The sequence below is a fragment of the Glycine soja genome, chromosome 10 (genome assembly GCF_004193775.1).
Source record: "Glycine soja cultivar W05 chromosome 10, ASM419377v2, whole genome shotgun sequence".
Classification (NCBI taxonomy): Eukaryota; Viridiplantae; Streptophyta; class Magnoliopsida; order Fabales; family Fabaceae; genus Glycine; species Glycine soja.
In genome coordinates this window covers 37,800,852-37,827,459 of record NC_041011.1, presented here as the reverse complement: position 1 = coordinate 37,827,459, position 26,608 = coordinate 37,800,852, and positions in this window count along the sequence as shown.

Genomic DNA, 26,608 nt, shown 5'->3' with positions numbered 1-26,608 from the left:
AATGTGAAACAATACTACAAGATGCTTGCATTACCTTTCACTCGCCCCTAGTTCTTACTCAAATTAGTGTGGTGTTGACAATCACCCAAAATGACTCTTCTTTCATTTTTCGATTTGCAGGGTCCTTTGATGATAAGATGCAGATGCATGCATGTTTATGATTGAATGTTAAATGTAACAATTAAACATGTGTTATCATGTTCAATTTTACTTAAACGCTTACGGCACCCGTTGAACGAGCTGAATGGCTCCGGATTTAGTGAGCGAGATCGAGAGTGTATGTTCTTAAAGACAATAAAAAGTAAAGGACACAACATTGCAAGTAGAGATGCAAATCATTAACCCATATTTATTAATGCTGCGATTATGGTTTACAAAAGATTTGAAGACTTGGAGATTCAAGTGAGTCCTTGAGGATGGCTAGACGTTAAGCCCCTAATTGCCCCAGGCGTTATGCATAATACCGCTTGGCGATATCCGAGTTCATAGGTGAAGGCAGCTCTTCGTCATCCATGTTTGTAAGCAACAATGCTCCTCCTGAAAAAGCCTTCTTCACATCAAATGGTCCTTCATAATTCAGGGTCCATTTCCCCCTGTGGTCCTTTTGAGCCTGCGATACTTTCTGTAGGTCAAGGTCCCCTTGGCTGAACTTGCACGGGTGCACCCTTTTGTCTAAAGCATTCCTTACTCTGCTTTGATACAGTCACCCATGGATCATGGCGGCCAATCTCTTACCCTCAAGAAGATTCAACTGATCAAAGCGTGCTTGGGCCCATTCTGATTCTTCCAACCCTGACTCTACTAGGATTCTTAAAGAAGGAACCTCCACCTCAAACGAGAGCACAACCTCCATCCCATACACCAAAGAGAAAGGGGTTGCCCCAGTAGATGTGCGCACCAAAGTTTGATAACCATGCAATGTAAAGGGGAGCATCTTGTGCCAATTGTTGTATGACATCATCATCTTCTGAACTATCTTCTTGATATTTTTATTGGCAGCCTCAACTGCCCCATTCATCTTAGGCCTGTAAGGAGAGGAATTATGGTGTTGGATTTTGAAATCCTCACACATTTCCTTCATTATCTTATTGTTCAGATTGGTGGCATTATCGATGATGATTTTCCTGGGCAACCCATATCGGCAAATTATCTCTGTTTTGATGAATCTAATCACCCCATTCCTAGTCACGCTAGCGTATGAAGCTGCTTCGACCCATTTGGTGACGTAGTCACTGGTGACTAAGATGAAGCGATGTCCGTTTGAAGCCTTTGACTCAATGGCTCCGATTACATCTATGCCCCACATAGAGAATGGCCAAGGTGCTGCCAAGATGTTCAAAGGTATGGGTGGAGCATTAACATTATCAGCGAAGGCCTAGAACATATGGCATTTCATCACATGGATGCAACAAACATTCTCCATAGTGAGCCAATAATACCCCGCTCTCAGAATTTTTCAGGCCATGGCATGTCCATTGGCATGTGTTCCAAAGGATCCCTTATGCACCTTTATCAGCATTTTCCCAGTCTCTCTGGCATCCATACATCGAAGCAGTACCATGTCATGGTTCCTCTTGTATAAGATATTCCCACTCAGGAAGAAGGTGATCGCCAACATTCACAATGTCCTCTTATCATTGTTAGAGGCCTCAAGCGGGTATTCCTTGTCTTTGATGTATCATTTGATATCGAAGTACCAAGGCTTACCATCCTTCTCTTCTTCTATTATACAGCAATGTGCAAGCTTACCACGACATCTGAATTCGATGTACGGCAAATCTCTATGCGGGCTTAGTTGGAACATGGACGCTAGAGTGGCAAGGGCGTCGGCCATCTGATTTTCCTCTCTAGGAATGTGATGAAAGGATATGTCATCAAAGAATTCTATCAACTTCCTTATGTAAGCCTCATAAGGCACCAATTTATGGTCCCTGGTCTCCCATTCACCTTTCAATTGGTGAATTACCAATGCCAAGTCCCCATAAACTTTGAGCAACTTGACCTTGATGTCAATCGCCACTTGGATCCCAAAGGCACATGCCTTATACTCACCTATGTTGTTTGTGCAGTCGAAACCCAACCTAGCCATGAAAGGTATATACTATTCATCCAGGGAAACCAATACTGCGCCAACTCCATGGCCTAGTGCATTAGATGCGCCATCAAACCACACAATCCATTTGTCCCTGTCTTCATCCTCTACTTCCTCCTCAAACAAGGTCATGTTGTCCTCATAAGGGAATTTTGGATGCATAGGCTAATAGTCATTGATGGGCTGTTGAGCTAGGTAATCTGATGTAAGCTCCATTAGAGCTTGTAGGCCTAGGATCTTCTTCATCAATGGATTCCTTTGCTTCTTGGAAGATGAATGGCAGCGGAATGGAGAAAGGAAGAGAGAGAGGAGACGCCACTTCAAGGAGAAGATGAGTCTAGAAGAAGCTCACCACCATAGGAGGCCATGGATAAGAGCTTGAAGGAAGAAGGAGATGAATGAAGGGAGAGGGAGAGAAGAGCATGAAATTTTATGCTCTAAATGAGCTTTGAAATCTGAAGTCTAATATTCAAATGATCAAAGTTCCATAAATGCACACACATGACCTCTATTTATAGCCTAAGTGTCACACAAAATTGAAGGGAAATTTGAATTTCAATTCAAATTTCACTTGAATTTGAAATTGAATTTGTGGAGCCAAACTTTGGAGCCAAAATTTCACTAATTATGATTAGTGAATTTTAGTTATGGTTCAGCCCACTAGTCCAAGATCAATTCCAAGATTCTCCACTAAGTGTGCTTAGGTGTCAAGAGGCATGTAAAGCATGAAGGACATGCACAAAGTGTGACTATATGATGTGGCAATGGGGTGTAGTAAGAAAATGCTCACCTCTCCCTCTAAAATTTAATTGGATTGGGATTCTACCAATTCAATTAAATTTATTCCCAACACACACATCAAATATTCACTTAGTGCATGTGAAATTACAAAACTACCCCTAATACAAAAACTAGTCTATGTGCCCTAAAATACAAGGGCTGAAAAATCCTATATTTCTAGGGAAACCAGTCGTTTCCAAATCATGTTCTTTCATCAGTTTAATGAATTCATCCATTCTTATCTCGGTTATTCAGGAAAATAAACTCTTAGCGCCAGTCCCTTGTTTCCAGAAGATACGTTTGCTCTCTACGAATGATTTATGCTTCCTAACTATAACACGCCGACCTTCGAGGTCTTTCTTTCTTTTTTCCTTTTTGTTTCATTTTTATATTCACAAAACTATACATCCATTACCCTCTATGAGGAAAACTTTTCTTTGTACACCTACATTCTTATACATGACGAAATTTTTCTGTACACGCTTTAGAACTCTTTTTCTTGACGTCAACATAATCTATATACAAACCCTATTCATGCTCAAAAGACTTCTTTTTTCGTTTTTCCCACACATACCCGTAGTTTATACAAAATTTTCTTCATATAGACTCGTCGCTCACACACACAAGAATTTCTTTTCACACATTATTTACACACACAAAATCCTTCTATACACATTTTCCTTTTACACATATAAAAAAACATTTTTCTTTTTTCTCTATATACGTAGACATTTTATTCACAACGCTTCTTTCTTTTTATCATGATTTTGGTTCATTTTATTTTTATTTTGGATGACGTTCCTAATTGAAAAATTCTACACAATTCCGGAATTTCAACAAACACTATTGACAACAACGAAGTAAATACTAACGTAACAGTTCAAACGACATGTATGCACAAAACAAAAGTCAATCAAAACGAAACAAACGTTAGTCCCTCAGTCAAACAAAAATAAAATGATGCGTAACAGGAAAAAAAGAGGAAACATAAAAAGAGAATACGGATCTAGGGATCTCCCAATCATGTGGCTTCGCTCCCTCCCAAGAAATCAAGAAAATCGGTCATCTCCTCATCCTCGCGGGCCTCATCTGCCTTGCCGGGAGCCTCTGCGGGTGCCTCCCCTGCCTGGGCCTCAGGCCAATCTCCGGGCCACGCGACCTCTGCCCTAAACTGATCCGGAGTAGGGCATGGAAAAGAAGTAAAACCCTGGCCCTGCAGGCTGAGGCTAAGCTGGTAGAGACAGTCATGGGTCTGCACGTGCGCCCTGTGGTTGGCCGCCTGCTGGCGAACCACATGCCGTAAATACTGCTCCGTATCAAATGACCCAGCTGGGCCAGCCTGATGAGGTGGCGGCGCGTCTACGGTTTGTGGTGCATCACCCTGGGACTCCAAACGACTGGCAGAGTCCTGTGATCAATGCGGGAAATCCCAGGGCCCTTTTGGACTTATCCGGGTCCAGAGGGTGCCTGGTAGGCGCCATACCTGCAAACAAATAAATGGCATCAGTGATCAACTGAGCCACATGAACGCTCATCCGCATCAGGATGGCATACACCAGCTGGCACTTCGGCAGGGGGAGGTCAGAATTATGGTCGCTGGGCTGGATGTTGCTGAGTAGCAACGTCATCCATATCTGGGTCAGAGTAGTCATGTTGGTGCGCATGATCCGCACCCGTCTCCCGGCAGCGGTCCGGGCAAAATCCTGTCCCGGTATACACAGCAACTGGGCGATGGCCTCCTCATCGAACCCATCGGCCTGGTTCCTCCTCTGGCCATACTCGCACTCCTGGCCCTCCTCCAGCACTAAAGGGTATCCCAGGAACTGGCTGAGGGCATCCGCATCGAATGGGATCCACTGACCCCTCACCCAAGATCGCATATCTCGCACGCCCTCCTGTATAGGCCAAGCATTGGCATAAAATTCCAAGACTATGTCTGGGTCGAACTTGGCCATGGGGGTAACCAGCGATGCCCACCGCTGGCGAACTATCTCTTCCTGGAAGTCGGTATACTCGTCGTCCCTGAGCTGGACGCGTCTCTCCCGGTGGAATGACCATCCTTTAATGGCCTCAAAACGCTGTTGGTGCTCAGCGCTCCTAAAACGATGGTTGTCATACTCGGGAGCGGAACTGGTTCCTTCAGCCGCTTTGTCCTTCCTGGATCTCTTTGAGGCAAGCTTCCTTGGGGCCATTTCCTATATAGACAAACATTTTGGGAAGTTAGTTTTACAAGATAATGCTTATCTTAACACAAAAATGACATGCTAATCCCTCCGATTTAGAACGAACTCACGCACACTTTTAATGTAACACATTTATGCACATGCGTATGTGTAAAATATCCTATTATTTATGTCGATGTACAAGGACATCCAACACATTCTAGTTACCATGTATTTTTGAAAAGAACACACATTCTCATGCTCAAAGGACCGCGTCAAAATTCACATCTAACCACATCCTAAATATTTTGCTATCACAAACTACCTACACATATTTGAAATATATATCATATAGACTTTCATTGTTTCACTCACATTTATTTATATGCATATTGGAGAGCTAATTACGTCATGCACATACTTGCATTCAAAAGGGAATTCCATGCCATCATACATTCATTTAGGAAGCGACCTCAATATTCATTTAGGAAGATACTCATTCACACTTTGCAAGGAATTTCATGCCATATGTTCACATATATACACACCATTGAAAGGTGTTTTCCATGCTACCTATATTTACACATATATCTACATACCATTGAAAAGTATTTTCCACGCTACCTAGGTGCAAAGTACCCCTCATGGGGCAGCCAAATTCGAGTAAAAACTCTCACAATCATGTCCTAATTTTCATGCCCTCCTACTTCCAAAACCAAAATTTAGATTCTTAGCCGTAAGCATGTTTCCTTGCATTGAAGCTAAGAGCTTGGGTTCCTAAGCTTGGAATTGCATTTGGGCACCCATTTCGAATCCCCTATGCTGTCCCTATATATATAAAACAGCCTCACAATTCCAATCTTACAAAATCATATTCATATGTCGTTGGGGCATTTCACCGAGCACTTGGTGGGCGCATGTTTAGACATAAATTGCAAGAAAACGGGGGCAATGTGGCATGCCCCATTGCTTCAAAATGCAACATAGGCCTAGGGCCATCTCACACAAACCCTCAACTCAAAAAACAAACATGGATTCACATGTGAATTGCTTCACGAATTTTGCAAAAAATAAGCAACTAAAGCACCAAAACACATCAATGGAGAGCTAAATAACCAAGGGAAATTGCACTTACTTGTGGGGAGTGAATTAAAGCGTGAAAAGGGAAGCAAAAACTCAACAATGGAAGCTTGGGGGCTGCTATTGTTGTAATTCCTGTGAGCTTGGGGGTTTTTGAAGTGAGGGGGAAGAGTTTTGGGTGAAGAAAACATTCCCCCTCCACCCCTTTATATTTTCGTACAGGGGTTGCTCGCCCAGGCGAGCTAACCTGTACTTTTTTTTTATTAGTGGAAACATTAACCATGCCTCCCCCCCTTACGGGTTAGCGTTTGCCTACTCGAACCTACTTAAGTTAGAATCAGGCGTCGATTACTTATTTAAAACAAACAATAGTAATAAATATTGTGAATTCAAAGGATATTGGGCTGCCTTGTAGCGACGTTCTCTGCTTGCCCAGCGTCGGGAAGGGACGACGATCGGTCGGTCCTGACCCTATCCTCCATTTGCATCCGTCCCTAAGTACCTGCAAGTAGGAAACAAAGAATATGCGGCCAATCGTGACCTGATCATCGTTTTACCTTGGTTGATTTCTACTGTCAACTGTGTCTCGACCTCTGACCGTGGCCTAAAACGATTCTGCCCCTATTACCACAAGATATGCATGTGTACGTGCATGCATGAATGTTTTTAATGCAATGATTTTCTTAGTGAAGGCTGGTTAGGTCCAATTTAAATTTAAGCGTTTGGGGCACCCCATGAACCGAGCGAAGAGGGCTCAGGTTATTACAAACTAACACAAGGTTTAAAACTAAAGTGAGGACTGAAGCCTCACCCATCTTCTCTTCCTTTAAAGAAACGAGACAACTACAGTGAATGGGAATCCCTGGAGGAAACCAAGAAGAATAAAAAAATTCATAAATAAAAGAACATGCAACGGTCCTCTCAATTGCCCCAGACTTCAAGCGTAATATCGCTTAAAGACATCGGAGTTCACGGGCGAGGGTAGCTCCTCGCCATCCATGTTGGTGAGTATCAAAGCACCCCCAGAAAAATCTCTTTTCACCACGAAAGGTCCTTCATAATTCGGGGCCCACTTGCCTCGATTATCCTTAACAGCGTGGGACATCTTCTTCAGCACAAGGTCCCCCTCGTTGAACTTGCGCGGGCGTACCTTCTTGTCGAACGCGTTCTTTATCCTTCGTTGATACAGACGCCCATGGCTCATGGCCGTCAAACGCTTACCTTCAATAAGGTTGAGTTGGTCGTAGCGCGCTTGAGCCCATTCTGACTCTTCTAGGCCTGATTCTGCTATTATCCTCGGAGAAGGAACCTCTAACTCAAATGGGAGTACTACTTCCATCCCATAAACCAAGGAATACGGCATTGCCCCAGTAGAAGTTCGTACCGAGGTTCTATATCCGTGCAGGGCGAAAAGCAACATCTCATGCCAATCTTTGTATGACACCGTCATCTTCTGAACAATCTTCTTAATATTTTTATTTGCAGCCTCTACAGCCCCATTCATCTTTGGATCTTGAAGTCCTCGCACATTTCCTGCATCATTTTGTTGTTCAGATTGGTGCCATTGTTAGTAATGATCTTCCTAGGGAGTCCGTATCAACAAATCAGCTCCTTCTTTATGAATCTGACCACCACACTTCTCGTGACATTAGTATAAGAAGCCGCTTCGACCCATTTGGTGAAGTAATCTATCGCCACAAGAATAAAGCGGTGACCATTCGACGCTTTGGGTTCGATGGCCCAAATGACATCTATTCCCCACATGGAAAAAGGCCAAGGGGCGGACATAACATTAGAGGATGTGGCAGAATATTGACATTTATGACACTTCCTTACATGGGCGCAACAATCGCTCTCCATGGTGAGCCAGCAATAACCGGCCCTAAGGATCTTCCTGACCATAGCATGCCCATTGGCATGTGTCCCAAATGATCCCTCGTGGATCTCCTCAATCATGAAGTTTGCCTCTTTGGCATCTACGCATCGTAGGAGGGTCATGTCGTGGTTTCGTTTGTACAGGATGGTACCACTTACAAAGAAACCAGTAGCCAATCTCCTCAACATTCTTTTGTCATTGTCAGAAATCCCTGGTGGGTATTCTTTGTTCTCAACATAATGTTTGATATCGAAGTACCACGGTTTCCCATCCCGCTCTTCCTCTATCGTGCAACAATACGCTGGCCTGCCCTGAGATCTAAATTCGATGTACGGCAGATCCCCGTGTGGGGCAAGTTGAAACATGGATGTCAGGGTGGCTAATGCATCGGCCATTTGATTCTCTTCCCGAGGTATGTGGTGGAAAGAAATGTTGTCAAAGAACTCGGCTAACCTCAAGATGTGAGTTTGATAGGGTATCAACTTCAGATCCCTAGCTTCCCATTCTCCTTTCAACTGGCGTATCACCAAAGCTGAGTCTCCATACACTTTGAGTAGTTTTACATCAAAATCAATGGCCGCTTGAACCCCGAGGGCGCATGCTTCATACTCAGCCATATTGTTGGTATAATCAAAACCTAGCCTAGCCGTGAAAGCAATACACTGATCATCCGGGGATACAAGGACTGCCCCTACTCCATGGCCCAAAGCATTAGATGCCCCATCGAAGCAAACAATCCATTTGTCTATGTCCTCGTGCGTCCGCTTTTCTTCGAACAGGGCCATGATGTCTTCATCCGGGAACTCAGGGTGCATCGGCCGATAATCCTGGAGGGGTTGCTAGGCCAAATAATCTGCCAAGGCGCTTCCCTTTATCGCCTTTTGGGTGACGTACACAATATCGAATTCAGATAGTAGTACCTGCCACCTAGCGATTCGTCCCGTGAGAGCCGGTTTTTCGAAGATGTATTTCATGGGATCCATTTTGGAAATAAGCCACGTGGTATGACTGAGCATGTACTGCCTAAGCCGATGTGACGCCCACACCAGGGCGCAGCACATCCTTTCCAGCATTGAGTAATTCATCTCACATGCGGTAAACTTCTTGCTTAGATAGTAAATGGCTTGTTCCTTTTTCCCAGAATCATCGTGCTGACCCAACACGTACCCCATAGACTCGTCTAACACAGTCATGTATAGGAAAATAGGTCTCCCCGTTACAGGTGGCATGAGCACCGGGGGGTTCGCGAGGCTTTGTTTGATCTTCTCGAAGGCCTCTTGGCAATCGCCGTTTCAAAGGACTGTCTGGTTCTTACGTAATAGCTTGAAAATGGGCTTACATGTAGGGGTGAGTTGTGAGATAAATCTCGCGATATAATTCAACCTACCCAAGAAACCTCAAACTTGCTTCTCCGTGCGCGGTTCTGACATTTCAAGAATGGCTTTTACTTTCTCGAGATCTATCTCTATCCCTTTCTGACTTACGATAAACCCCAGCAACTTCCCCGACTTTACCCCGAAGGTGCATTTGGTTGGGTTTAGCTTTAGTTGGTATTTCCGCAACCTTCCAAACAGCTTACGCAGATTGACAAGGTGTTCGTCCTCAGTCCGAGACTTGGCAATCATGTCATCTACGTAGACCTCTATCTCCTTATGCATCATGTCATGGAACAACGCCACCATGACACGCTGATAGGTTGCCCCAGCATTTTTCAGCCCGAAGGTCATCACTTTATAGCAGAACGTTCCCCATAGGGTGACGAAAGTGGTCTTCTCTAAATCTTCAGGTGCCATCTTTATTTGATTATACCCCGAGAAACCATCCATAAATGAGAAAATGGCGAACTTGGCCGTATTATCTACCAATATATCAATGTGTGGCAAGGGAAAATTGTCTTTAGGACTGGCTCGGTTTAAGTCCCGATAGTCTACACACATTCGAACCTTGCCGTCCTTTTTCGGGACCAGGACAATGTTGGCCACCCACTCTGGGTATCGAACTACAGCTAAGAAACCTGCATCAAACTGCTTTCTCACTTCTTCTTTAATTTTTAAAGACATCTCGGGTCTCATCCTTCGTAGCTTTTGCTTAATCGGGGAGGACCCAGGATTCAAGGCCAACTTATGCTGCACAATGTCGGAATCCAGACCGGGCATGTCTTGATATGACCATGCAAAGACGTTTTGATATTCTTCAAGAAGGGTTATCAAGCCTTGGCGGATAGGTGCGGTCATACCGGTTCCTACTTTTACTTCTTTCCTTTCCTCTCCGGTCCCTAAGTTTACCAATTCGGTTTCCTCTTGGTGAGACTTCATTTCACGTTCTTCCTGAACGATCAACCTCTCCAACTCTGGTGAAAGGACGTCCTCTTCCTCTTCTTCGTTAATCGTTTGGCTTACATCTCGATCGAAATCGATTGTCAAACCCTCATTGTTAGGATCCCCAAAGAATCGACCCTCATATCTATACCAATCAAGACAAAAGAAACAAAAACATGCAAAATGATATGAGAAAAGGTGGAATTGCAAGAACAGATGAAACAAGATCTCTTTGTTTATTTAATAAGGTAGGTTTCACAAAACAAAAGAGAAAAGAAATCTATAGGCTCTAATTACATTGAATCAGCGGTATAGACCTCTGACTGGCTTATCACGCGCCGGTTCCCCACTTGGGAATTGGGATGGCATGGTTGCATGAAATTTGGCGGGTCTTGAGGGAACTCCTCTCCTACTGCGGCCACCTCTTCCTCGGACATCATTCCGGCACTGGCGAAACACTGGCTAATGCGGCCGGGCCATGCCCTATCCGCCCGAAGTCTTGACGGCATATTCCTCCTCCCCGGCATCCCGGGTTCATACCCCAATCCATATTTGTACGGATTTCCCCTAATATCGACTATGTCGGCATTCCCGAGGCCGTCCTTGCCTAGACCCATCCCAGGCTCCAATCCGTGCTTGAGCATAACCCATTCCACCATTATGGCCGCGTTGGAGAGAGAAGGTAGCAATGGACTTGGTTCCACAGAGGTGCAACTCACCACCTCGAAGGATTGGAAAGTTGTTTCCAGTTATTCTTCCACTATTTCAACGTATGGTGCGGAAGAGGGGCAGCTCACCAACATATTCTCTTCACCCGACACTATCACTAAAAGTCCACCAACTGCGAACTTTAATTTCTGGTGAAACGTTGAAGGGACCACTCCCAGCGCATGAATCCAAGGTCTTCCCAAGAGGAAGCTATAGGCGGGATTTATGTCCATCACTTGAAACACCACATTGCAAGTGTGAGGGCCTATCTGAATGGGAATGTCGATTTCCTCCATCACTTCCCGCCGAGTACTATCAAAGGCTCGTACCACCATCGAGCTTGGTTTTAAACGTGACGTACTAAAAGGAAGCTTTTCCAAGGTGGTCTTCGGCATCACATTTAAACTCGATCCATTGCGATAAGTACCTTTGCGACGACATGGTCCATACATCTCACCGACACATGTAGAGCCTTGTTGTGTCATCTCCCCTCAACGGGAATCTCTTCTTTCGCAAACGCGATATAATTATTGGTGGTTATATGATTAACGATGCCTTCAAAACCCTCCACTGAGATATCATGTGCTACATGGGCATCGTTGAGGACTTTTATCAACAGCGCATGATGAGGCTCGAAGTTTATGAGCAGTTCAAGCAAAGAGATCCTTGCTGAAGTTTTATTCAGTTGCTCGACTACCTTAAACTCACTTTGTTGGATGAGGCGAAGGAACTCATGAGCCTCTTCCAAAGTCACCGTCTTTCCTTGAAGACCCTCTTTCTTTTCAGCCCCTTTTACCACCGGAGGACCCACTTCTTTTGAGGGGGTGGCTATGTCTGTGGGCTCTTGGAGCATGGGCGCTTTCCCCTTGGAGGGACACTCTGCCGAGTGAGGGGAAGCGAACACCCAATCACTGCGGCTTACGCCACAGAGGCCGGTGATGTTGGTCACCTTGGCTGACAGGGAGTCAACTTCGGTTGCAACTCTTTCTCCAAATGCGGGAGGGGTATACTTCCACGGAACGGCCTTATTGCTTTGATATGCAAACGACGTCGGCTTGGGCACTGTCTGGGGGTATATGGGCGTGGAGCCGGTCCCTTTCCTAGTAAAACATATTACTAGGACTTTGGGGGTTGGGGGAACCTTCTTTTCTTCCGACTGCATGCAAATCTGTGGTTCTTCCCTCCCTCCTTTGGACACTTCAAGCTGCCCCCAGTCCATGAGCCGCTGAAGCAATTCTTCCACCGCGGGACAGGTTTCCATGTCGTGTGACTCCCCGAGGTGAAACAAACATTCGTCCCTTTCGTCTCCGCCACGGGAGACCATGCATGCCGCTTGCAGCGATTGGTAGATGAAGCGTCTAGAAGTAGCCACCTCTCCTAATCTCTTTGCCCGCGATGACCCATCCTCTTTGATGGCGTTTACGCTAGCCCCCCATGACTGGCTAGTGGGTTGGTTTTAACATTTGGGCCCTCCTCTTGAAATGATAGCCAGCCGGCATTAATTAGGTGCTGCACCTTATACTTGAACGGGATCCAGGAGTCAATGTTGTGTCCGGGATCTCCACTATGGTATGCACACTTGGCACCCAGATCGTACCACTTGGGGTATGGTGGCTGGAAGACCTTCCCGGGTATGGCCACCACCAAATGATTCTCCAATAATGAAGGCCACAACTCGGAGTATGCCATGGGGATAGGAGAGAAGTCATCTTTCGGGGGTGGGCGCCGTGCATTATTATAGCTCGCGCTAGGAGCTATATTATTGAATGGTCGGGGAGTGGCTGGAGCTGTGCATTGGGCCGGCGTTCTTTCTGCTGCGGGTGGTCCTTTCACTTGAGTTGGGAGGGAGCTCTCGACTCGGATTGAAAAGTTCAGGGGGTTGGGCTGGTATGAGCTTTGGATATTTTGGGGTGTTTTCATCCATGTTGGGGCGGTGGTGACCGCGTGGGTATCTCCTTCCTTTTTCCTCGCGCCCACCACTGGGGCTCTTCTGTTGTTGTTGGGGGCCACGTTGGAGGCATATTCGAACTTGCCTTTTCTTAGTCCAGATTCAATTCTTTCTCCGGCGAAGACGAGATCCGCAAAGTTAGCTGGCATGTAGCCTATCAGCTTTTCATAGTAGAACGTGGGCAACGTATCTACCATAATTGTGATCATCTCCCTCTCCGTCATGGGCGGGACGACTTGGGCTGCGAGATCTCTCTACCTTTGGGCATATTCTTTAATGGACTCATGTTCTCGCTTGGTCATACTCTGAAGCTGGTTCCGATCGGGAGCCATATCCGTATTGTATTGGTACTGCCTAATAAAGGAAGTTGCCAAGTCTTTCCGAAGATGCCCTTTTGGACATGTCGTCCCTTTGTACTTATCAAATTTGAGTACTTTGAACTTAGGAGGGATGACGATGTCAGGCACCAGACATAGGTCTGCTAAATCCGAGAACGGGTAATTGTCGAGGCCCTCTACCGCTCTTAGCCTCTCTTCAAGCGAATCAATCTTTCCCTTATCTTCTGCGAAGGGAAAGGATTCTTTTATGGGTGCGGGTGAAGACGGGACATGGCAGACTATGTTTGGTTGGGGTAATTCATGGGGGGGCGGATCTTTGAGGTGAAGCAGAGGGCCTAGATGGGTATCTCCTTCATCATCTTCTTGCAGGAGATAGTCGGCATAAGGTGGGAGTTGCCCCTCGAAGGTAGGGGCTTGGCTCAAATCTTCCAGAGCGGCACGGGGAGTGAAGTCCGGAGGCAAGCCATAAGGGTAAGCTTGCGGACTATACCTCCAACCGAACACTGTCGTGTTTCTATCTCGGCCCAAGTTTATTGCGGGCTGTAGCACTGGCTCCGCTTCCCTAGCTGTATTGGAGGCGGTCGCCGTGGCATTATCCTCTATAGTTTTTTGGAGTTTTAGCATGGCCTCCGTGATAGAAGCCATTTGATCTTTTAAGACCGATAGGTCGGCCTTCATCTGTTCTTGCATGCCCTCTTCATTATCCATTTTTCTGGATCGAGTGTTATAGGGGTGCCTTTGTGCTTTCTTAGTTATGGTGAATTTCCTAAAGAAACAAACAACGGTGAGTATGCCACCCAAACATGAATATGCAAATGAATGATCGGAGCACTTGGATCCACCTCAAGTTTTTTTTTAGATAACGTGATGAGTTCAGAACTTCTCGTTTTATAAAAAGAACAAAGCTTTCATCTAGCCAAGATTATACAAAAGTGTTACAACAGAAGCTAACGGTTTCTAATTATATGGGCCATCAAATCTATTATGTGTTGACAGTAATCGATTAGCCCGTGAATTTCCTCGGGGGCTGTACACACTTCAGCGATGGCTTTTGCTTTGGCTAGTGGTCGCGGGAGGTCTTGACTTCCATTCAAGGTCAAGGTGAACCTATCCATCCACATAGTCGCTTCTTGATGCAATGCATCAATCACCCTCCCTCTTGCTTCATTTTCTGCGTACGCTTGTGCGAAATCCTCTACTAGCTTTTGTTCATAGGTCACAGACTGATTTAACTCTTCCTTGTACTACCCTATGATAGCTAGCATGCTTTGCTCCGTGGCTTCCAAGTGTTGAGCCAAACTTCTCTTGGATCTTACGCAAGCAACTAACTCTTCCTTTAAAATCATGCCATGCACCCGTGACTGATCTATTTCCTCTCTCCAGAGCTTGAGCTCATTGTTGCTACCCCACAAAGCTCCTCGGAATTTATCTCGGCCATGTTCCTCCTTGCGGGCCCTTTTGGTTTCTCGTTCCAAGGCTTCAGCGATGGCCATATTGACGTCCCTTAGTTCATCATACTCTCTTCAGACTTTGATGGCTATGGACTTGAACTTCTCTTTGACTACCCGGGCTCTTTCAAGCTCTACCTTTAGGGCTTGTATCTCATCACTTTCTTCCGAAGCTTTAACCTCATCGTCTCTCACAGTCTTTAGATTTGGGAGCCAATCTAATCCTTGTGTCCGAACTCTCAGCCACTTATGATAGCCGCCGATGATCCCATTACTGTTTCCCCTAAGCTCTTTGTCCTTTCTTCAAACCGCATCACATGCTTTGCGAACTCCTTGGAGTACCCTCGCATTGGGGTCACTGAAACCCCATGTGTCATACCCTAATTTCGTCCGGGGACCTTTGCTCGATGACGTGCGACCATTCTTTGGTCCTCGTGAGGTGCTTGGCACCCATCATTAGGCAATTTGTGAAATTCCAGGACATGCCGAAAAACCAAAAAAATATTGATGCACAATCCGTAAGTTTCCGTGACACACCGGAAATCAAATGGAAGCATCGTTGCATAAATTAAGTGAGGTTCCGTAACATTCCGTAAGTCAAAAAGGGGATGATTATGTAATCCGCAAGGTTCCGTAACATTACGGAAAGAAAACAAGTATCGTTACGAAATTCGTAAGTTTCCGTAACTTTACGAAAAAAGAATCACCAAAAAACAGCAGAGGGGGGTGTACTTAGTAAAAATGGGGGTGCAAATAGCACCCAGGCCCACTTGGGCCCTCTGGAATATTCCTCCAGAAGGCGGTTGCTTCTGGAGGAAGCAACCCTGCTCGCCTGGGCGAGCTGAGCTCGCCTGGGCGAGCTGGGCGGCAACCACCTCCCCTATTTTGCTATAAATAGGGGAGGAAATGAAGAAGAAAGGGGTCCAGCCCCTTAGGCACTTCTCTCTCTTTCGAATTTGCTTGGAAAAATTGTTTCCGTGAAGAAAATCTAAGCCGAGGCGCTTCCGAAACGTTTCCGTAACGTTTTCCGTGAGGAATCTCGCAAAGGTTTCAACCGTTCTTCGACGTTCTTCATTCGTTCTTCATCGTTCTTCGATCTTCAACGGGTAAGTACCTCGAACCAAGCTTTTCGATTCATTCTATGCACCCATAGAGGTCCACATTGTGTTTAGTGCATTTTTATTCTCGTTTTGTTTACTTTTTATACCCCCTGTTGACGTGCTTAAGCCATTTTACTTAAGTCGTTTCTCGCTTAACTTAAAAATAAAATAAATTTCCACCGAACGTTTGAATTGTATTATCCATTAACTTTGGTTAAAATCAATTCCGACCGTTCGGTCGTGCCGTAACCACGTTGGAAATCAAAAAGAGGTAAAAAATAATATAATAATCAAAAAGACATCTTTTAGTAAAATAAAGCGGAAAATCAATTGGACATTTTCTCTTTGGGATTTCTCATTCTTAATCGAATTGATTAATAACTAAAGTGAAACTAAAGGCTAAAATCAATCCACCTAGTCAAGCTCGTCCACAAAAATAGGCTTTTGAAGTTCGTCATTTCATTTTCTCACTAAGTAAAAAGGATCATTTTTAAGGTCCAACGCCTTAAAATGATCACCTCTTAAAATAAAAAAGAATCACTTGATAAGAAAGAACTACGTAGGTCTGAGTTCCTCATTGAGGATACGTAGGAGCAAAAGCCCCGCTTTTGTCGACCACCCCAAGAGATCATTAATGGTCCAATGCCTTAACGTTTCTCTCCTTTCAAAAAAAGAGATCGTTAACGGTCCAAAGCCTTAACGTTTCTCCCCTTTCAAAATCAAAAGACCGTTTAATGGTTCAAACACCTTAAATGACCTTTTGTTCAATAAAAACATATTTTGCAAAAAAGACAAAAAACAACTTAACCAAACACTTTGTTCCGAAAGAACTACGTAGGTCTGATTTCCTCATCACAAATTGAGGAATACGTAGGAGCAAAGGGAAACACCCTTGTCGACCACAAAAAAGAAAAATATAAAAAGGGTATAAAGGATATAAGAACATAAAAGGGAACATAAAAATCAAAGTCATGTTTGCACATTCGATTAAAGGCTGCCGTCCCTTGGGACGGGCGTGTGGGGTGCTAATACCTTCCCCGTGCGTAAATACAACTCCCGAACCTTTCACTTAAAGGTTCGTAGATCGCGTCTTTTCCGGTTTTTCCGACGTTTTCCTCAAATAAACGTTGGTGGCGACTCCGCGCGTATTCCTTTCGTGGAACACGCATCCCGCGAGTCACGCGTCGCCCTCCCGCCGAAGGGTAGGTTGCGACAGTTGGCGACTCCGCTGGGGACTGTTTTTAGAGAGTTAGGCCATTTAATCTTGTGCAAATGCTTTGCCATGACTTACTCCTTTGTTGTTTTCCTTCATTATGTTCTTGTGTATATAAACTCTTTGTTGCTTTTAGTGCGTTTTAAATGTATGCATGAAGTAAATATTTATTCATTTGATGCACACAAACACCAACACTATTTGCACACACTGTGAGTGAAAAAGGGCCCTATACCCGGGTTCATGGGAGCATAAGGAGTGGAGGTGAATCTGTGATCATGCTAGGTCTCCGACTTGCTTGATTACAGTGAACCCTCATCTAGAGCTTTTCTCTTTGAAAACCTATTGTTGCTAGTAGTCCCTACTGCTACAATATGTTCTCCAAAGGGGATGATACCTCTAGAAACCATCAAGAGAGATATAACTACCTTGGGGATTGTTGCTAAAAGCCTAGTTAGTTCTCTCCCTTATAGGTCCCTTCAATAGGGGCACGAAGCAAACACGCTGCGTGCCATTTTTCACGCTGCCATGCATGAGTATCATATACCCTTTTGCTTATGTTCGGTAAATATTGTCATACTGTGCACATTCCCGCATTGTGTCTTTTGCATAGGCATTGTATATGGGTTCTGTCTTGATCCCTACTGTAAACAAACCAACGGAGGGTCCGTGTCGCCTTCTTAAAAACGTGCGTTGGGGCATTTCGCTACCCCTAGACGTCGTATCTAAGAAGGGGACAAATTCCCCGGACCCCCGCATTCCTAGATTGCATCTGTGTCATATGCATTCCATCATGCATTCATCCATCCCACCCATGAGATATCGGAGTTTTGATTTGCACCAGCTTTTGTCTCACTTTAGTAAGCATGGGAACAAATCAAACCGGCAAGAGGTTCTACCAAGTCAAGGTCAAAAGCCTAGATACCACCAGCATCAAGGAATTAGGGCGGTTGATGGAACCCCTCCAAATGCAAGCCTTCCGCAAGACTTACGGAAAGATCTTAGAGTTGACCATAGCAGAGGTGTCCATAGAAGCCATTGCATCACTTACCCAATACTACGACCAGCCTTTGAGGTGCTTCACATTCGCAGACTTCCAATTAGTACCAACCATTGAAGAATTTGAGGAAATTCTAGGATGTCCTCTCGGGGGAAGAAAACCATATCTTTCCTCCGGGTGTCTCCCCTCTTTGAGCAGAATTGCAACTGTGGTCAAGGATTCAGCAAGAGGTTTGGACCGCATAAAACAGACTCGGAACGGCATAGCGGGCCTACCACAGAAGTACCTAGAAGACAAGGCGAGGGGTATGGCCAATCAAGGAGACTGGGTCCCGTTTATGGATGTGTTAGCTTTGCTAATTTTTGGGGTCGTCCTCTTTCCAAACGTGGATGGTTTGGTAGACCTAGCAGCAATCGACGCTTTCCTTGCCTACCACCATAGCAAGGAAAGTCCGGTGGTAGCTATCTTGGCAGATCTATTTGACACATTTGACCGAAGGTGCGAAAAGAGTAGCGCACGGATCATCTGTTGCTTACCCGCCCTCTGTGTTTGGTTGGTTTCACACTTGTTCCAACAAGACACAAGACATCCATGTCCGCTCCTGAGCCATCGCTCGTGTACTGAAAAGAGGAGAATAGATTGGGACCAGCTCTTGGCCGGGATAGGAGGTAGAACAATCAGTTGGTTCCCCCGATGGAAGGAAGGAAAAGAAGGAGTCCTTTTCTCATGTGGAGGATACCCAAACATTCCGCTGGTAGGAACGAGGGGTTGTATTAACTACAATCCCGCGCTCGCTATAAGACAACTAGGGTACCCCATGAGGGGAGCACCGACGGAAGAAAGCATGTCTCCTTTCCTTGTGAGGGATTTCGGCGCACAAAATTCCAAGACTATACCAAGAATCCATAAGGCATGGGAAACCCCGTTAAGGAAAGATCAAGAGCTTAGAGGCATTCGTAATGGCATCATTGGTGGGTACCACGAATGGCTGAAAGTTCGCATACGAGGTTTAGATTGGCTCGCCAAGTTAAAAGTCGTCAGCGAAGAGAATTTTGAAGCACCGGAAGAGGACGAAGAAGTCCAAGCTCTCAAAAGCGAGTTAGGAAAGGCAAAACTCGCCAAGGAGAAGTTCAAGTTGGCTGCTACACACGTTCGGAAGGAGTGCGCCGGGTTACGGGAAGAGAATGCAATTACCGCAAGAGCCCTTGAACAAGAGACCAAGAGGGCTCGCAAGGAAGAGTATGGCCGGAACAAATTTCGCGGAGCTCTATGGGGTAGCAATAATGAACTCAAGTTGCGAAGGGAAGAAAGGGACCAGTCGCGAGCACATAGCATGGTTCTAAAAGAGGAGTTGATTGCTTGTTCAAGGTCCAAAAGAAGCTTGTCTCAGCGTCTATGCGAGACAGAAACCAACATGTTAGCTATCATCGCCAAGTACCAAGAAGAGTTGGGTCTAGCCACGGCCCACGAGCATAGAATCGCGGATGAGTATGCCCAAGTATATGCGGAAAAAGAGACTAGAGGAAGGGTGATCGACTCTTTACACCAAGAGGCAACCATGTGGATGGATCGGTTTGCTCTTACCTTGAACGGGAGTCAAGAACTTCCCCGATTGTTAGCCAAGGCCAAGGCGATGGCAGACACCTACTCCGCCCCCGAAGAGATTCATGGGCTTCTCGGCTATTGTCAGCATATGATAGACTTAATGGCCCACATAATTAGAAATCATTAGGAAACTTGTATGGTCTCTCAGACCTTGACTAGATACGACTTCCTTTTTTGAAATAAAATGAGTTGGTCCCATGTTTCTACTCCAAAAAGCTTGTGCAAATCAAATCACTCCTGCATTTTTATCTCTAGCATGCATTGTATGTTGGTCTCGTCCTTTGTCACGGGAAGCCGGAAAGTCCATATCACCTTCTTAATTGTACACATGGGGCACTGCGCCCCCAAATGCACGAGTAAGAAGAGATAATTTTCCGGGCTCTCGTGTCCGTAAAATGCATTCATATCATGCATCGCATAAGCATCTCTTCATAACATCATAATGGACATATCCTGCATTTGTCCGTTATCATATTCCAGCCTCACATTTTGCATGAGTCATGGCATCATCATGCATATGCGTTCAACAAACTTTTTGATCTGCAAAATTGCATACCATTTGTTTTCATGTTTGCTCATCCTTGCGTTTTCCTCTACAAAACAAAAACAAAAAAGGGGGAAGCGTGAAACTTCACACTACATTCTTAGTTTCATGTGTTAGGCACCACGAGCCAACCATGTTGGGATCATAAACCCGTTTCACTTAAAAACAAAATAATTGAACATGGTACCTAATGCATGGTTAACTAGGAAATGGTGTTTCTTCGGGCATCTCAATTTCATAATTACATTTTCCGTGCATAAGCTTAAAGTATGCCCGAGTCATTCATCCCTATGAAATGTTGTTGAAGTATTGGCGATCAGAATTGCCATTCCTTGGATTATAGGGTTGAACCAAGCTCATGCTTTTACAAAAAGGTTCATCAAGTCAAGTTGAAATATGGAAGTAACCGTCCTGCAAAATTGGGGCAAAAGATGAATCGAGTCACATCACTGCTTCGTCTACTGCCAAACATATTTAGGATTGTTGATGTCCTTGTTACTTCCAGTTTCACCTTGACAAAGATGTCATGGACCATGTTGAAAATCTAAATTGATTCAACCCCATATCCTGCGTAAAAATTCGCAATACTTCGACTATACATCATTCGCATGCATCCATGCTTTTCAGTGGTTGCATTGCTCATTGCATTCTTTCCTTGAAAAATAAAATAAAATAAAATAAAATGAACTTATCAAAAAGAAAAGGACACGCTTTACGGCGCCCTTACCGAACTCGTACTAGAGCTAGAGTAATGGGTGAAGCAGAGAAGGTGCAAGAGAAGATGAAGGCCGAAAATGGAGGCCATAAAAGAGCAAATGGCCACAATGATGAAGGCCATGATGAGCATGAAGAAGATAATGGAAGCCAATGCGGTTATAGTTGCCGCTACTAGCGCTGTCGCTAAGGTGAACCCGATGCTCCCATCTGGCCTCAAGCAAATGAATCATCCAACCTCAAATATGGTAGGCAAAGATTTGGGAAGTACGGACGACCCCATGATGTGCAAATTCAAAACGAGCACGCCTTCCCATCCTATGGCTTGCCTCCCAACTATACACCACCCAATGTGGCATACACTCTCAATGAAAATCTCAATAACTCCACTCCGATACTCATTGAGAACCAATAAACCTCATCAGGCACATATCTCTCAAACCATGGGGGAGACACATGAAATTCCCCACCACAATCTAGCTGACTTCGAGCCTTGGCTCGGATATGCCACTGAAGGGCAAGCAGTTGGTGGTATACCCTTTGAAAACACTTTGGAGGGCCCTCAGTTTCGCCCACAACCACAACCATTGCATTTTGCGGTGGGAAGAGCCCCTCCTGCTATGGCCGAAAAGGGAAAGGCGGATCATCTAGAGGAAAGGCTCAGGGCCATTGAAGGAGGTGAAGATTATGCCTTTGCTAACCTAGAAGAGTTGTTCCTAATACCCAAACATGGTCATTCCCAAGTTCAAGGTGCCGGACTTTGGCAAGTACAAGGGGACTACTTGCTCCAAGAACCGTCTAAAGATGTACTGTCGGAAGATGGGGGCATACGCAAAAGATGAGAAACTGCTGATACATTTTTCCTGAGAAAGTCTTACTAGGACAACTGTCGCCTGGTATACTAACTTAGGAACCTTCTTGAGTCCATTCTTGGAAGGACCTAATGGTTGCCTTCATTAAGCAGTGTCAGTACAATTCTGATATGGCTCCGGATAGGATGCAACTACAAAAAGTGTGCAAAAAGGGGGCACGAATCTTTCAAAGAATACGCCCAAAGATGGAGAGACTTGGCAACTCAAGTAGCACCCCCAAAAACAGAGAAAGAGATTATCACAATGATAGTAGACACGTGACCGGTGTTCTACTATGGAAAAATGGTGGGTTACACACCTTCAAGTTTTACAGATTTGGTCTTCGCCAGCAAAAGGATCGATGTGGGTCCGAAAAGAGGCAAATTTGATCATCCTACTAGGACGACTGAGAAAACTGGGGCAAATGAAGAGGGTGAGAAAGAAGGAGAAACCCATGCTGTGACTGCCATTCCTATACGGCCAAGTTTCCCACCAAACCCAACAATGTCATTACTCAGTCAATAACAAACCTCCTCCTTACCCACCACCCAGTTATCCACAAAGGCCATCCCTAAATCAACCACAAAGCCTGTCTACCGCACTTCCAATGACGAAGACCACCTTTTAGCACAAACCAAAAAAAAAAAAAACACCAACCAAGAAATGAATTTTGCAGCGAAAAGCCTGTAGGATTCACCCCAAATTCCGGTGTCATATGCTAACTTGCTCCCATATCTACTTGATAACGCAATGGTAGCCATAACCCCTGCTAGGTTCTCTCAAACCCCCATTTTTCTGAGGATATGACTCGAACGCAACATGTGCATATCGTGGGGGAGCCCTGGGGCATTCCATTGAGCACTGTATGACCCTCAGGCGTAAGGTGCAAGGTCTAATTGATGCGGGCTGGCTGAAATTTGAGGAGAATCGCGTGTAAATCCTGACATTGACAAGAGATGCCACACATGGGGCAATTTTGAAAACTGTTGTTAGATGTCTCTAATGACTCATCAGGATTTTCAAGTGCAAGCCATTGGTCAGTTTGCTCAAGCGACCTGTGCTCCTGAGTGTTGACTTTCAAGACTGTTCAATCAGAGATTACTCGTCTTGCACGTCGGTGGGGGTGCCGTAAAACAACGAGCAAAGTTCAAAACAAATAAGTTTCAAAATAAAAATAGGTTTCAAAATAAAAAATAAAAAGGCATTTGATTGACTGTGTTTTCAATATAGGCGTTCATGTGACCTCATTTTGTCTTTTTAGAAAGAAGTGAGTTATCAAGAATAGGGTGTTGGACAAATGGCCTCAGTTACCTTAGGAAAAAGGGGGGTTGAATTAAGATGCAAAGACTATTCCCCAATTGAACTATCAATCTCTCTTTTCGGATTAACAATGCATACAGGGATAACCCTTCCCTTGTGTTCAAGAATCCCCTACAACAAGAGACCCACAGTCTCTTAATCCCTTTTCAGAAATAAGAAGAAGAGAAGAAGAGGTCTCTCGTAAAAGAGGTAGATTGTAAAATGAAGGTCAATCAAAATTCCTTATTGAATAAGCAAGTGGTTGACCAAGGAATCTTTTTGAGAGGATAAGACATTTCAGTTCAGAAAAACTCTTAATCTTTCGAGAGGATAAAACTGTTTGGGCAATGAAAACTCTCTTTAAAACATTTGAATGGCCATTCATAAAACATTTGAATAGATATGTCTCTTGGAAATTATTTTCTGAAAATCCCCTCTGGTAATCAATTACAAGACTTATGTAATCGATTACAGGTTTTAAAAATTTGAATTAAAACATTTTCAAACTGCTAGTAATCGATTACCAGAGAGCAAATCTCAATTTGAAAGGATAGAATTCCTTGGTCAAACCTTTTGCTTCTTCAATTTGGAAACTTCTTCCTAAGATTCTAGAGATCAACTTGATCATATATCTTGATTTTCTTGGATTCTTGTCTTGAATAAAACTTGGAAGCACTTGATCCTTTGGCATCATCAAAACATCAAAACATTTTGCTTCTACATAGGAGTCATCTGACTTAATCCATCAACTGAAAGATCCTTCAATTATTTCTCGTCCTTGGAAAATTCTTTTTTGCAAGAATCAACTGCTTCTTTCATTCTCCCTTGCTACAAGGTTGTGAAAACAAGACGACGATGGTTACCTCATAGCCCTACACTGGGGCAATGAGGGGCACCGTGCATGAGCCTCAAGTGAACATAGGGGCCGATCAAAAGTTCTCACCCATCGATGTTTTTAACAAAAAAAAGGGGGGGACAAACCCTAGGATTTCAATGGATTGATCGAACATCAAACGACTCCATTGCCGTCACTCCAAAATGGTCAAGTGACTAAATCAAAAAGAACATACACTCTGAGGGAGTTCCCGGAGAGATTTGCAAAAAGATAGGATGAGGTTGCATGAATTATCACCTCTTTCAAAAGGACAGTCAATCTGTGTTTTCCAAAAAAATTAAATCAAAATCAAAATCACAAAATAGGGAAAGAATGTCATGAACATTGTACAACTTTCCATTACATTGCATTGTTTCATATGAAGTCTGCATTTACCAAAATTTCACGACAAAGGTTGCATGCATCTGCATCCCCAAAAATTATGTTAACTGCATAGATTTCCTACATCTAATGTCCAAATCTTGTGGATTTGGGATGACCGGCCCTCTCGATGAGTCGATCTCTTGCTTTCTCATAAGGGTGGACCCTTGGGTACTTGTACCTATCACTTTTAGAGGACTACACGTCCTCACCACCAGAGGGCTGCACGCCCTCACCTCCAGAGGACTACATGTCCTCGCCTTGAGAGGGCTACACGCCCTCACCTCCAGAGGACTATAAGTCCTCGCCTTGAGAGGGCTACACGCCCTCACCTTGGGTACTAGTTACCTTCACCTTCAGAGGACTACACGTCCTCGCCTTCAAAGGGTCATGTACCTTCAACTTCAGAGGACTACACGTCCTCGCCGTCAAAGGGTCATGTGCCTTCACCTTTGTAGGGCTACACGCCCTCACCTTCAGAGGACTACACGTCCTCACCATCAGAGGGCTGCACGCCCTCACCTCCAGAGGACTACATGTCCTCGCCTTGAGAGGGCTGCACGCCCTCACCTTGGGTACTAGTTACCCTCACCGTCAGAGGACTACACGTCCTCGCCTTGAGAGGACTACACGTCCTCACCATCAGAGGGCTGCACGCCCTTACCTCCAGAGGACTACATGTCCTCGCCTTGAGAGGGCTACACGCCCTCACCTTGGGTACTAGTTACCCTCACCGTCAGAGGACTACACGTCCTCGCCTTGAGAGGACTACACGTCCTCGCCTTGAGAGGACTACACGTCCTCACCACCAGAGGGCTGCACGCCCTCACCTCCAGAGGACTATAAGTCCTCGCCTTGAGAGGGCTACACGCCCTCACCTTGGGTACTAGTTACCTTCACCTTCAGAGGACTACACGTCCTCGCCTTCAAAGGGTCATGTACCTTCAACTTTAGAGGACTACACGTCCTCACCTTTAGAGGACTACACGTCCTCGCCATCAGAGGACTACATGTTCCCCATTTTCAAAGGGGGGCATGCCCTCACCTTCAAAGGATTGCACGTCCTTGCCATCATAGGACTACACTCCCTCGCCTTCGAAAGGCGACACGTCCTGAACTTCAGAGGGCTACACGCCCTCGCCTTTAGAGGACTACGCGTCCTCATTTTCAGTGTGCTCGACATCCACACCTTAAAAGAATTTAAGGTCCTCTGCCCTTAAATGCTTAACCGAGACTTGCACTTCCGGTTAAGGGGCCAGTAGTTTCCTTTTAACGGTTCCTGGGCCACCCCCTGATATTGGAGGAGGGCCAACTGTGCGAGCACAACCAGGGAGGGAGGCTATCACACAGCTACTATGCATACCGGGGCAAGATTTCACCCGTGCCGCTGCAAAGAGACGAGTGCGGATCATGCGCACCAACATGACCACTCTTACACAGATATAGATGACATTTCTACTTAGCAACATTCTGCCCAGCGACCGCAATGCCAATCTCCCCCTGCAAAAGTATCAGTTGGTCTGTGTCGTCCCGACATGGGTAAGTATGCATATAGTTCAACTGATTTCTGATACCATCTATTGTTTGCAGGGATCGCACCCAAGAGACACCCAGTGGACCCGAAAAAGTCCAACAGGGCCCTGGGGTTTCCAGCTCTGGTTACGGGCCTCTATCAGTCCTACAGGGTGCCCGTACCCCCTCGGCAAGGTCACGTCATCATAGGTAAGTATGCACATCGCTCAACTGATTTCTGATTTCATCTATTGTTTGCAGGGATCGCGCCTGCAAGACACCCAGTGGACCCGAAGAAGTCCAACAGGGTCTTGGAGTTGTCAAGCTCTAAATACGGGTCTCTATCAGTTCAAGGGAGTGCCTGTTGCCCCCAGCAGGGTCATCAGGCCCCCTACCAATCGAGTTTTCATCTAGAAGTGTTGCGTCCCTAGGCAGGCGCAGGGCGAAACACCACAGCAGCATTGGGATGGCCGGTAGCGGGCAATAGACACACCGCCACCACCTCTAGAGTTCACCTCAGCTCATCCATAAAAAGGTTAGAGCGTTGCCTACGACACATGGCCGACCAATAGGCAACCAAGTCCAAAGCCAAAGGTAAGCAAAGTACTAGGTCAGTGACTGGCAAGTCATAACGCGTCCAGCTAAAGACGTTAAAGAAGCGCTACTAGGAGGCAACCTAGTACCTTTTGAATCTGTGCTTGTTATTTGATCACTTTTCATAGTAAGACACACCTAGTTGCTCATGATCCTAGGAATTTAAATAAA